The sequence below is a fragment of the Hakea prostrata genome, chromosome 11 (genome assembly GCF_041222555.1).
Source record: "Hakea prostrata isolate BN-2017 chromosome 11, UWA_Hpros_2, whole genome shotgun sequence".
Lineage (NCBI taxonomy): Eukaryota > Viridiplantae > Streptophyta > Magnoliopsida > Proteales > Proteaceae > Hakea > Hakea prostrata.
Window position 1 is genome coordinate 27,454,491 of NC_142610.1, and position 13,032 is coordinate 27,467,522.

A 13,032-nucleotide genomic window follows, 5' to 3' on the forward strand; every position below is an offset into this window, starting at 1 on the left:
ATGTGGGATTTGCAAAAATGCCAATGAAATCTTTGATAAATTAGTGGTCACATATGTAGGGACCGATCACATAAAAAAGATGAACTTAGATGTCTATATGCTTCAATATGAAGATTTTAAAATGTTAGATGATGAGAGTATTACTTCCTTATTTAGTAGATTCACTAACATTGTTAACAAGTTACATAGCCTTGGAAAGGAGCTAGCAAATGAGGATGTGACAAGAAGAATTCTAAGAGCCCTTCCACCTTCATGGAGACCAAAAAAGACTGCAATTCAAGAAGCAGGAAATCAGTCAAAAATCACCATTGATGAGCTTATGGGATCTTTGCTTGCTCATGAAGCGGAGCTTGAAGAAGACAAGCAAGCTCTAGCAAATGTGCAACAGGATCAAAAGAAGATGTCCATAGCTTTGAAAAGTGCCACCAAGAAAGAAGAAGAAAGTGAAAGTGAAGGAGAAGACTCGGACATTGTGGAGAAATATACTTAATTGCCAAAGAATTCAAGAAACTTCTCAAAAAGAAAAGAGGAAAGCATCCTCACAAAGGAGAATCCTCAAAGGAACACAAATGTAAAAATCTTTTTAAGGAAAGAAGTTGTGTTTCTAATGTCACTTGTTATAAGTGTAGGAAATTGGGTCACATCAAATCCGAGTGCTTGAATGAAGAAAAGAAGAGCGCCTATATGGCTGAAATATCCTACATCACAAGTGATGATGAAGAAGAAAAGGAGGAGTCCGATGAAGAAAGAATCAACTTGGCTCTAATGGCAAAGTTCAAAGAAGAACAAGAAGACCTTGAGGTAAATTCTTCCTATAGTCTTAATTCCATTAGCAATGACGATAGGGGCTTAAATGAAACAAATGACATAGATAGGGACAACTTAATTGGAGTCTTGTCCAAAATAATTAAGGACCCTAAAAAAGGCTATTAAAAGAGAGTGTAGTGTTATCTTTCCCTTTTATGCATTCATGTAGGGGGAGAGTGCATATGTGAGGGAGAGAATTTCTTCTTATGCATTAATTTAGGGGGAGCATAAGAAAAGAGGGAGAGTTATTTGAGGGGGAGCATTTCATGCTTTTCCCCTTTTTTTGTTAATGAAAAAGGGGGAGAGCTATTTGAGGGGAAGCATCTCCTATATTGTTTGTTGATGACAAAAGGGAGAGAGAATTGTGTGAATTAGAATTCACTCATGGAAAACATGTAAATAACATGTTTATGAATAAGTATTTATTGTTATTAATGATCATTCATATTTTTCATCATTCATGTGTTTATCATCATTAAAAAGGGGGAGATTGTTGGAAAATGCCATGTCACCATTTGCCACATCGGCCTCCATTGGTTTTGATGATAACAAACATGAATTACTAATGGCTACATTGAGTTGTGTTGCTTAGTTCAAGATGAGAACAAGTGGACCAACTCCAATTCAAAGCCATATGCTCAAGCCCAAGTCAAGCACAAGCCAAGATGGACACGAAGATGACGATGCCAAGTCTAAGTCAAGATGAAAGCAAGTGATCTCAAGTCTAAGTCAAGATGAGCATGCCAAGATGGACATGAAGATGATCATGAAGAATAGAGTACAAGAAGACTCAAGAGCTTCAATGATCAAGACTAATATGAAGTTAGGACTTGGAACACCTCCATATGTACTCTCATGTAATTGTAATTAATCATAAGCATATCATGTCACTAGACTGATCTAGCACATAGAAGGAAGGTGTATGAGGTTTAAGGTTGACCAAAAAGACCAAAAACCCAAGCCAAATCCAAGTCCCAAACTTCATTGGCTGCTGTGTTGTAGACGGACGACCGTCTAAACCAGACGGATGTCCGTCTAGTTGCAGAAATGCATCACATCAAGTCAGACGGAATGACAGTCTGGCAAACAGACGTCCATTCCGTTTGGTTTCAACTAAGCCTCCAACAGCTAGTTTTTTTAACGGATACCTCAGAAGGATGACCGTCTGGTCAAAAGGACGACCATCTGGTCAGACGGACGTCTGTTTGGACTAGAAAGTGGACTTAAAATGTGTTCGTTTTCTATCCGTTGGGGATTGGGTTTAGGCACTCGATATTGCTTTATATAAACCCAATTCACCCCATTTGAGAGCATTGACACATATACTTGATCAACTACTTCCCAAGTGATCTTAAGCTCTTAAATCACAAGCAAGCAATTGTGCTTTGCCTCTCACCCTCTCCCCAACCTTGAAGAACAATACCAAGGTACTACTAAGCTTGTGGAAGTCAAGCTTGAAGTGATTGAAGGCGTCAGTGGTGCATACATTTCCATTTGAGCATACAACTCACATTGCATCACACACACAAGTGGTAAAGTGTCACACCTCTTGTAAGGTAACATCCTTCTCCTGTAATTCTTCAATTCTAGTCTAGATAGATTAGAATTGATCTTTGGGTGCTCTTGCCTGTGAACAAAGATTGTGAATGGTGCTCTTGCCCTACTTTGTAAACAAAGATTGTAAAGGGTACTCTTGCCCCGTGAACAAAGATTATTGTAAGGGTTTGATCTTTTCCCATTGTATTGAAAGAGAATCATTAGTGGAATACTCTCTTGAGGCCAAGAGAGGAGTGGACGTAGACTTGTATAGTTGAACCACTATAAATCTTGTGTTGTGGTTGCTTGTAATTGCTTAATTCATTAATTTTCAATTTACCCTGTATTTCTTCCCAAACCACAAAATTGGGATAATCCACTAGTTGCAACCAATTCAACCCCACTCTAGGTTGTCCCAACATGTGTCATTATGATCCATAGCCGTTAGAGGATGTCAGAGAGTTCTCCGAGAAGGTGAAAGGTAGTGTGGGGATCTACCGAAAAGCTTTTCATGTGGCGATTAATTTTCTAAAAGATTAGTACTCATCTTCATTCTTCTAACTTTCTTTCGTTGTTGGTTTTCTCTATTGATCAGACCTAGTAGAAGGCTTCTAGTTACTGTTTCAAGCTCGATCATCTTTTCTCTTTACCTTAGATGGATCCCCATTCGTTCTAGTTCACCCGTGTTCTTCTGGATTAATTTCGGAAAAGACCTAACCTAGGATTTGTTAGGTTTTTGTTTCTTTTGCGGTGATTGATGCTTAAATCATGATAGATCTTGTTCTAATATTATTTCAGAATTTTATATGTATTTTTGTAGTAGTTTAGAACCCAATGGGAAGCCTATTGTCGATCTGAGTCAAAGCAATCCATACATAGAGATTGGTTACATTAATTGCCCCGAGTGACCAGCCCAAGTGATCAGTACCCCCTGGGCGATTGCTCTAGTCGCCCCAGGCAACCCTTCCGACCAACCACTCTGTAGTTTTAGGTTTTATTTCTCTTTTCGATATAGGACCTCTATGGTTATTTATAACCTTGAACCAACATGTTATTAGGACTTTTTGGGAAGTGTGAACTTACCCTCTGAGTATCTTTTCAAAGTTGCGAATCAATAACAAAGGTGAGGACGTTCACTTGCACATAACTATTGTCGCTTTCTTATTTGACTTGAAACTTGCATATTGATATACATGCTACTGTTATAAGACTTAGGAATGATGATTATGTTCTGAAATTACAGAATACATAATGATTGTTTATGATATTGATGTGTGGATTAAACTTGAGGCATTATGGACTTGAATTGGAATGTGGATTGTGAATGTGATTTGAACATTTTACTTCTTTGGGGGGAGTTTATTGTTTTTGTGATTGTGAATTGGGGAATATTTATTTGGGGTGCTCCTGGCTTGGAATATTAATGGAGGTGGTATGGGACACTATCCTCTAATGCCCCCAACACTTTTCATAGTTACTTTTTCCCTTGACTAGGAGGTTTAGAAGAGTATGGTAAGGTACCCTGTTATATCACACCCTATCGGTGTGGGTATTGATGCCTAGTGACCCGTGACAACAGTGTGGGGTAGTGAGCGCTCAAGACCAATAACCAACTTGTGAGAGGACATAATCACATTGTGGGGGCCATTAATTGGTAGGGTTGCATATAATAGGCTTGGGCTTATGGGCGCTCAAGACCGATAACCAACTAGTGAGAGGATATGAGAGTTCCTGCCCATTATATGTGGATGACCAATAGGGTTAAGTGGAGGCATTGTTCGAGTTGGTTTGAGCTATAGGATACATTGACTTTAGTAGGGGAGGATATTGAACCAAGAGTGTGAAATGCATGATGGGAGGTATCTAAACCTAGGATGATGTGACTGAGTAGTTGACTTGCATTGGGCTAGGTACATCCTTGACACATGCCAGTACTCATGCCAATGGTGTGGTGAGAGAGTGGTGACCTAAACTCCAGCCATGGCGATAGTCTAAGAGGGATGCCTTCACCCCTTACCCAGGATCTCAAGACCGGTAACCAACCCGTGAGAGATTAGAGTGATGAGACCTATCCAAAGGAGGCTGGTGTTCTATCTTAATGCGTGTCTACCATATAGAGACTAGCATCCATTAGAGTATAGTAACATTATTACATTTCACTTCATATCATGATACACTATATGATGTTTTGATTTAACTGTGATTAAGGTTATATGTTTATGAACTACTTGTTGAGTTCTTTTGAGCTCACACTTCGGGGAATTTGTTGTTTTTAGATGTTTATGCAGGTGAAGAAGAAATCCCGGGCATAAGTTCAGAGACATTTCCCTTTGATTATACAGTTGAGGAAACAATGGGAACTGGCTGTGACTTGTGGTACGATCCCAGTACTAGTGTGGAGTACTATTATGGCCCCAATGAACAATGATAGAAGACGCCTTATTTGCCGGTGGGACTAAGATAGATATTGACTCTAAATTGCAGGTGTACAAATGTTTGATTACTTAGACCTTAACTTAGTTTATTCTTTTTAGTTTGATTACTTTAGTCATGTCATCACTTGCACTCTGATTTAGTTTGAGACCTTTTATATTTGATTTATTTCTTAATTATATATATAACATTAATTTATTCTTGCTCATGATTAATCTATTATGTGGATTGGTTTATGATTGTCTGAGACTTGATCTGTTAGGTTGTGGATCACTCCTTCAAGTATTCGGGTGGATGGATACCGGCTAGGTGGATGTGACAGAGTGGTATCAAAGCCCAAGTTTTCACACAATCCCAACTGCGAAACACAATAGTGGAGCATCCTTGGATCATAAATCCAGAAGTGACCCAATTCTCTTAGAGTGAATAATAGATAACAAAGAACTAGATACCTGAACTAATGATGCATAATACATTAAGTTTGAGTAATACACAATAACTATGGTGAAACAAAAATACAAGTTCTATTTTCAAAAGGAAAGAAATCCATAATGCACAATAAATCCAGGTATAATCTGAATTTCATTAATTGATTAGGAAATTTTAACAAGATCAACATAAGATAAGTAAAATAAATACATCTGAAGTTAGCATAAGTCAAAATCCTAAAGCTAGTAGCCTATCTAGATGAATGTCCTTGAGACCCGATGCTGTGTCGATTAGTGCGAGCACGAACCTCATCCTCCACTTGAGTCACTCGAGCATCTATCTTAGTCAAGCGAGCCTCCATCCCCGTCTATTGAGCCTACATCCTCTCTAAAGTGGTGAAAATCATATACTATTGTGAGGAGTCTGCAGGTGGCTCCTCTGGAGCCTGATGTAAGGGACCTCCTACCTCCATCTGGCTAGGCAAAACATTATCGTGCTCCTCCTCTTGAACATGCTCATCCTCCTACTCATCAGCCTATACCTGATCATAGGCCTGACCATCCTCATCCTCCTTGCCTTGATCCTCCTTATCTACCCTTTGAGGTGATCCCAAATATCTTTAGAGTTCCACCATGGACCATATCCTTGCCTAAACCCTGGTGTAACACCTCAGTGTCCTCCAAGCTAACATCGAAATGATGGAAGAGACGAGTGAGAAGCCGTTCGAATGCAAGGTTCTTGAGCTCAGGATACTCTAATCTGTCAATCATAGACCTTTGTATGATGTAGGCTAAATCAATGCGGTGACCAACGTACAGGGAATGAGTCACGAAGGCCTGCGTTGTTGTAATCTTGTTGTGGTGCCCTCCCTTTGGCATAATGTTATTGCCGATAATGCGGGCATGAATCCGAGTTGATGAAATCATGCAGGTGGCACTACGAATGCTGACACACCTCATGGCATCCCACAACACAGAACAAATGCTACTAAATTTGAAAAGGTAGAGGTAACCGCTGTCCTCGGTGGCTGAAGGAATCCACCAGCGCTAATCTAGTATGTGAAGCACGCCGAGCATATGTGCAAGAACCTTAGTAGAGAAGCGGATGAAAGTCTCTTGCACTCTGGTAGAAATCATTAACCGCAATCCACCCTGTCCGTCATCCTCCATCTAGTGTGTCAGGTTGCTGTAGAAATACCTGACAAGCTCTGGGTAAACTGTTAAGTCGTCGCACAAGAGATGGTCCCACTTCAAAGTCTGGAACCTCTCCTAAATCCGAAAGGCTCTCATATCATCAACTATCACGAGCCGACCGTACTCTATAGGAGAGTCCTCAAAGAATGTGTGGAATAGAAACTCGGCATCTGGTGTGTTGAAGAGATCTAGATGCGCTATACCTTGGTGTGGACTTGGAGCATAACCTCGACCCCTCATAGGCCCATGGCATCCTCCTTTGTGAGCCATGGGGGTGACTTTGATAAAGGAAAGAAAAAGAAAGTGCAGGGCATTAATGAAAAACTCAGCAAGTTATCAACGGGCACAAAATGGGTTAGATGGTAAATTTTTGAAAAGATGCAATTTTGGGTGTAAAAAGTATTCTAGATGGTTTGGATGGTGTTTTGGAGTTAGATTAATGAGTTAAGTGGGGTTTCAAGTGAAAAAATTGCAGCATTGCGGTTTGAAAGAAAAAAAAAAAAATTCAAAAAGTGTTTTTTGTTAAAGAAGCAAAGTTGTGATTTTTGGAAAAAATTGCAAATATGGAGCTTGAAGCACATGGAAAGGTTGGGAACATGTTTTAGAGTAAATCAGATGCAAAAGAAGTGGTTCCAAGCAAAGATCTGACTCATTTGAGTTTTGAGAAAAATTACATTAAGACCAATCTAAGATGAATAGTGAAAAATTTGCCTAAAGAATGCAAGAAGTTACTAACAAGGCAATGCATGGTGTGTAAAATGGTTGGGAAGTGAAGAAAAACATTTCTAGACACGTTTCTAACATAAACCCTAGCTTATCTCATGGTTGGAAACAAAATGCATATAAATTTGAAGTGCTTAGAGAGGTAATTGGTTACATACCTGTGATTTGATGATCTAAAGCGGCATTGTTACTATTGTTAAAGCACAAAAAAAATCCCAAAACCACCTGTTGTTGCAAGTGAAAATTTTTCTCTAAAGCTAGGAAGGGTTTGGAGCAAAATGCAAATGAGAAGAATGAGTTTCGTGGGACCTTTATAGGATCCACTTTCCACGCAGAGCAGACTTGGTTGCCCCAAGCAACCACACCTGCCATTTTTGCTGAATTTGTGATATTTTGGGAGATTTTTGGATTCTTGTGCATATATTTGCCTTTTTGATGATATGTGATGATGGATGAAATGTTATTTACATGCTTGGAATTTGGAATTGGAGTCTGACAAGAAGTTTGAATGGTTGCCTTGATATTTGAATTTCAGGATGGTGAACACAAGAACCAAAATGCAACAAATGGTCAAAATGGGAATTGGGAGTAACCCTAATGGAGTTGTTCCTCTTGGTGCTACTAGAACTTTGAATAATCCGAATGGTCAACACAATGGTACACCTTTAGTTCCCCCCCTCGGTTGTGACTGTGTAAGATATTATGAACATTATGAGAAATATGATGCAGCAACAGAACACTCAGTTCAACCAGATGATGCAAGGGTTTATGGCCATGCAAAATGCAAATCGTGCTGCCCTGGCAAACCCTAATGGAGCTGGCACCTTTGTTGCTAGAGCTAATGTGGGTGGTTATATAGCTGAACCAGATGCGAAGATGATGGAACACTTTCTAAAACTTTAGGTGTCGAATTTCACCGGTGTGACCAATGATTCCCTTTTTCCTAACAGGTGGATCCAAGAGTTGGAGAAAGCGTTCAGAAATTTATAGTGTTCTAAGGCTTAGAAGATCATTTTTGCAGAGCAGAAGCTTCAGCATGAGGTTGATGATTGGTGGAGCGCAACTCGACCAATCCTAGAGGTAGTTCACCATAATAATATCACCTGGGAAGTATTCAGCATTCTATAAGAATCTTCCTCGAGTCAGTGAAGGATGTGAAGGATGTGAAGGAGTCTGAGTTTATGGCACTTGTTTAAGGGCTAATGATGATGTTAGAATATTAGTAGAAATTCAAAGAGTTGTTCTGCTTTGCTTCTGAATCAATGAAGGTGGACAGAGAAAAGGTGAAGAAATTCTACAAAGGACTCTGACCTTCCATTAAGACATAGCTCCCTGTTCAACCCATAGAGATCTATGCCCAGATGGTTTAGAACTCAAAGAAAGTAGAAGAGTCAAAAAGAGAGAATTATCGTCTTCAACGGATGTTGCAGAACAAGAACGCTGGCTATGTTAATAGAGGTGACAAGAAATTTAACAGGCCTACCCTATACCCCACTCCATTGTAGGGATATGGATATGGGAATATTCAGAGTGAATAAAGTGGTGTCAATCGACCAATTGGAGCTACTCAAACCCCTAGACCGGTCTATGCTAATCTTAGGCCATTAAATCGAGACCCTCTGGTGCTAGTGACAACTACGAGACAAAAATAACTTGTTTGCTTCCACTGCCATCAGACATGACACTATGCATGTACATGCCCTCGAAGAAATAGTCAACTGACAGTAGCTGTGGCTAAGCTAGCATAAGCGCCTCCTGCTGGAAAAGTGTACAGTATCACTGAGACAAAGCAAGATCAGAGTCAGAATGTCATGACAAGTGTGCTACTTATAACTTCAGTTCCCACTTTTGTTTTGTTTGATACTGGTGCATCTCATTCCTTCATTTCATTTGCATTCGTAAGGAGAACTACGGTGATGTCAAAGAAGTTGCCTAAGTGTTTAGTGATTAGTACACCCACTAGATCGGTAGTTCAACTAGACCAAGTAGTAGAAGCTTGCCTTGTTACCGTAGATGGAAGGAACTTGGAAGCCAATTGGTGATCCTTGACATGAAAGATTTTGATGTAATCTTAGGAATGAATTCGCTAACCACACACAAAGCAATTATCCTTTGCTCCTTGAGAAGGGTGCAGTTTCAACTTGGTGGAACTTCATCTTTTGAATTTCAAGGTGATTAAGGAAGACTTAGTAAGAAGACCTTGACTGCAATTATGCAAGTAAAGACATTGGTGAGAAGTGCATCACTCAATGCTTCATCAGGGGATGAAAGCAAGAAAGAGAAGAGGATTGAAGAAGTTAAGGTGGTAATAGACTTCGTGGATGTCTTTCTAGAAGACTTATTGGGATTGCCACCAGAAAGAGAATTGAAATTTACAATAGAGTTAATTCCAAAAGCGGCTCATGTGTCAAAAGCTCCGTATAGGATGGCACCCACTGAATTGAAAGAACTACAAAATCAACTGAACGAGCTCCTTGAGAAGGGATTTATCCAACCAAGCATGTCACGTTGGGGAGCTCCAGTTCTGTTTGTAAAGGACGGTAGCATGCGTCTGTGCATTGATTACCGGGAGCGGAATATGTTAACCATTAATAACAAATACCCACTGCCAAGAATAGATGATCTCTTTGATCAGTTAAAGGGAGCAACAATATTCTCAAAGATAAATTTTAGATCTGGATATCATCAGCTCAGAGTGAAGTGAGCAATATTTGCAAGACAACATTTAGGACTCGGTATAGACACTACGAGTTCAGAGTGATGCCTTTTGGTTTGATGAATGCTCCTGCGGTGTTTATGGATTTGATGAATCAAGTGTTCCATGATGTATTAGATAAGTTTCTGATTGTATTCATAGACAATATCTTGATTTATTCGAAGAATGAAGTAGAGCATGCTGAACATCTTTGTTTGACTTTTCGAGACCTGAGAGAGAAGAAGTTTTTCCCTAAATTCAACAAATGCAATTTTTGGTTGTCTAAGCTAGTTTTCCTCGGCCATGTGGTTTCAGTAGAAGGAATCCAAGTTGATCTTGATAAGGTCAAGACAATCGCAAAATGGGATAGACCTAAAACTGTGACCGAAATCAAAAGCTTTCTGGGAATGGCAGTATACTACAAAAGATTTATAGAGAGCTTTTCTAGGTTAGCTGCCCCCAATGATTAAGCATACCAGAAAAGGAGAGAAGTTCGTCTAGAATGATGCTTGTGAGAAGAATTTCCAGGAATTGAAGGAGAGACTGACACGTGCCTAGTGTTAACTGGCCACTAGCAACCCACCCTTAGTAGGCCTCCACGTCAGCGTTACAGAGGGCCTTTTTCTCCAAGAGGCAGTGTCACACCCCCACCCGCTAGTATCAGTCTAGCTCGATAACCCGTGGGTATGATTCACAGTCACAAGATCCACGGTTTACCATCAATGATAATAAATGCACGTAATAATAATTAAAAGTAAGAATGATCCAAATAATTAAATAAAAGAATACATAAGTTCAATAATCAAAAAGAAAGAATCAAAGAAAAAGGAATAAAGTAATATGACCCAAAATTATAGAGTTTTTGAAGCAAAAGTTAAATTAATTCTGATTGTTTCTTTGAGTTCTCTCGAGGACGAGGGTCTTCTCTTCTAGTTTTGCAATAAAGGGAGTCATCCAGCCTTCCTCCATTGATTTCTCGAAATGACGCGCTACTTGCCTCCTCCTGCTATCAATGGGTGCTCTAAGTGCACTCCAAGCATCCGCAAGACACTTCGTGACATACATATCCGTTTCCCATTGGCGCCTCCATAGCCTCTTCACAAGAGTCATTCCAGTCGCATGGAATTTCTTCTGATCCAATATACCCATCTGTATAATATAATTCAAAATGCAAAAAGGAAATGAGTTCTGACAAACTCAGTAAGGAAACACATCTCACATTTATATCGAGATTGTATCATGATAAACACATATATAAAGAATATTATGCAAGTATATGATGGATGTAACTACAAATCTAACTATGCAAGTCTCTAATAAGGTAGACGTGCTTTAAGTTATAACATCAGCTCTCTTCTAGGTAGGTCTAGTCACTCTGATTACTCATGAACTGGTTAGCTCTGTTGGGATCCTGAGCAAGGGGTTCAATCCTCGTCATTCAACCATAGTTGGGGTTTAGGTCAACACTCTCTCACCACGACCATTGGCATGAGTACTGGCGCATGTCAAGGTTTCTAATCCAATGCAAGTTCATACGACAACATACTACATGTAGTCGAGATACTTCCCCTATGGCACCAACCAACTCGGTTCAATATCCTTCCCTATCTAGGATGAGAATCCTCACAGACTGTCTACCTCAGTTGGACTCCATTCCCTAACCCTATGGTCATCCACATATTATTGGGGCTGATGCTCTCAAGTCCCCTCATGACTCTCAGTTGCTCCTTGGACGCCTATGAGCCCAACCCTAACATATGCAACCCTAGCAATGCATGATCGACAGTGGACCACTGAATCTTTGCACGGACTGGTTACCGTTGTAGGATGAGACAGAGTCACATCACCATCATCACAGGTCATTAGGCTTCAATACCCCTACCGAAAGGGTAGTAGCATGTATGGGTACCTAGCCATGCAATCTAGACCTCCTAGGTATGTCATCCAACAATCATGATAGTGCTGGGGACATCAATAAGCAGTGTCCCATACCACAACCCCTGATATCCTAAACAATAGATACCCAGTATGGATACCCTCAACCATAATTAAGTCAATATATACATCACATCATTAACCAACCATCATCATATAATTAAACATTCAACATTACATAGCAATTGAAATACATATTCAACATTAACTCATAGAACATACTGTTACAGCAAGTTACAAGATTACATATGCATTAGAAGTTATAATAAATCATTATAGTTTAAGTCAATATATATATATATATATATATATATATATATATATATATATATATATATGTAAGAAGGTATTTTTACCTATCGAATTGTATAAGCTTACTAAAGTGCAATTAAACCTCTATAACAACAATTTCAATATACCTCAGAGATTACCTAAAGATACGTTATAGAGTTATATTATGAAAGAGAGCAAAACAGAACAACAACTGGATTGAATGGGCTTTTGTGACCTAGCCAATCGCTTATGGCGGTTGGTTGGGCCAATCAACTGCCCTGAGCGATCGCCCCTTACACAGACAACAACTGAAGTCCGAAATTCCGACTTTCAATCTCCCAAATTTAATCCGAATTTGGGATGATCTAAATCCGAATCTTGACCTTACTAAGTTAACAACCTAAATACAATCTAAAACCCACAACAATTAATGGTTCGGTAACCACATCATCTCCTTCAATCAGATCAATCCTTTATTCAGATCCAAGGATCCATTTTCGGACATGATCCAATCAAAATCACTGATGGAAAGATAGAAGCGTAAAAAATAACTATTTACAGAACTATGGAAGAAGGATTCACACTATTCTAAGAGATAAGGAATGGATATAGAGAGTATGATATCAATTTACCTCCGATTGATTCGCTAAACTGATGAGATATTGGATCTTCCTCATAAAACATGCTTCCTTCACCTTTCCACACGTGTTCTCTGACTCCTAACCATCCATAGTAGCCTCCACGAATATAATAATAAGAGAATAAGTCGAGGATGCCTATTTATAACGGACTAGAGCAAAATAGGGTTTAATTCCTGTAAGCCAACCTGGTCGGTCGCTTGGGGCGGTTGGTTGATCAATCAACCGCCTTAAGCAACCGCCCCTAGTACCTTTCAAGTACTTGGGTGCTTTGCTCAACCGGTTGATCCCCAACTCAAACCTAACCCTAGTCAACATGTGGGGGTGTTCTTACCTTGATTTTGGACATCAACAATCTCAACTTGACTCC

The 13,032-nt window shown here is 39.6% G+C and overlaps 1 protein-coding gene across 2 annotated transcripts in view; it reads left to right on the forward strand.

The window, feature by feature from the left end:
* Positions 1-13,032, forward strand: part of LOC149001247 (disease resistance protein L6-like) — a 43,830-nt gene that overhangs the window by 12,450 nt on the left and 18,348 nt on the right. For both annotated transcript variants that reach the window (XM_089139048.1, XM_089139047.1), the window contains one exon: positions 4,620-4,827. The gene's annotated coding sequence lies outside the window, so the exon portion shown is untranslated. The remainder of the gene's footprint in view (positions 1-4,619; positions 4,828-13,032) is intronic.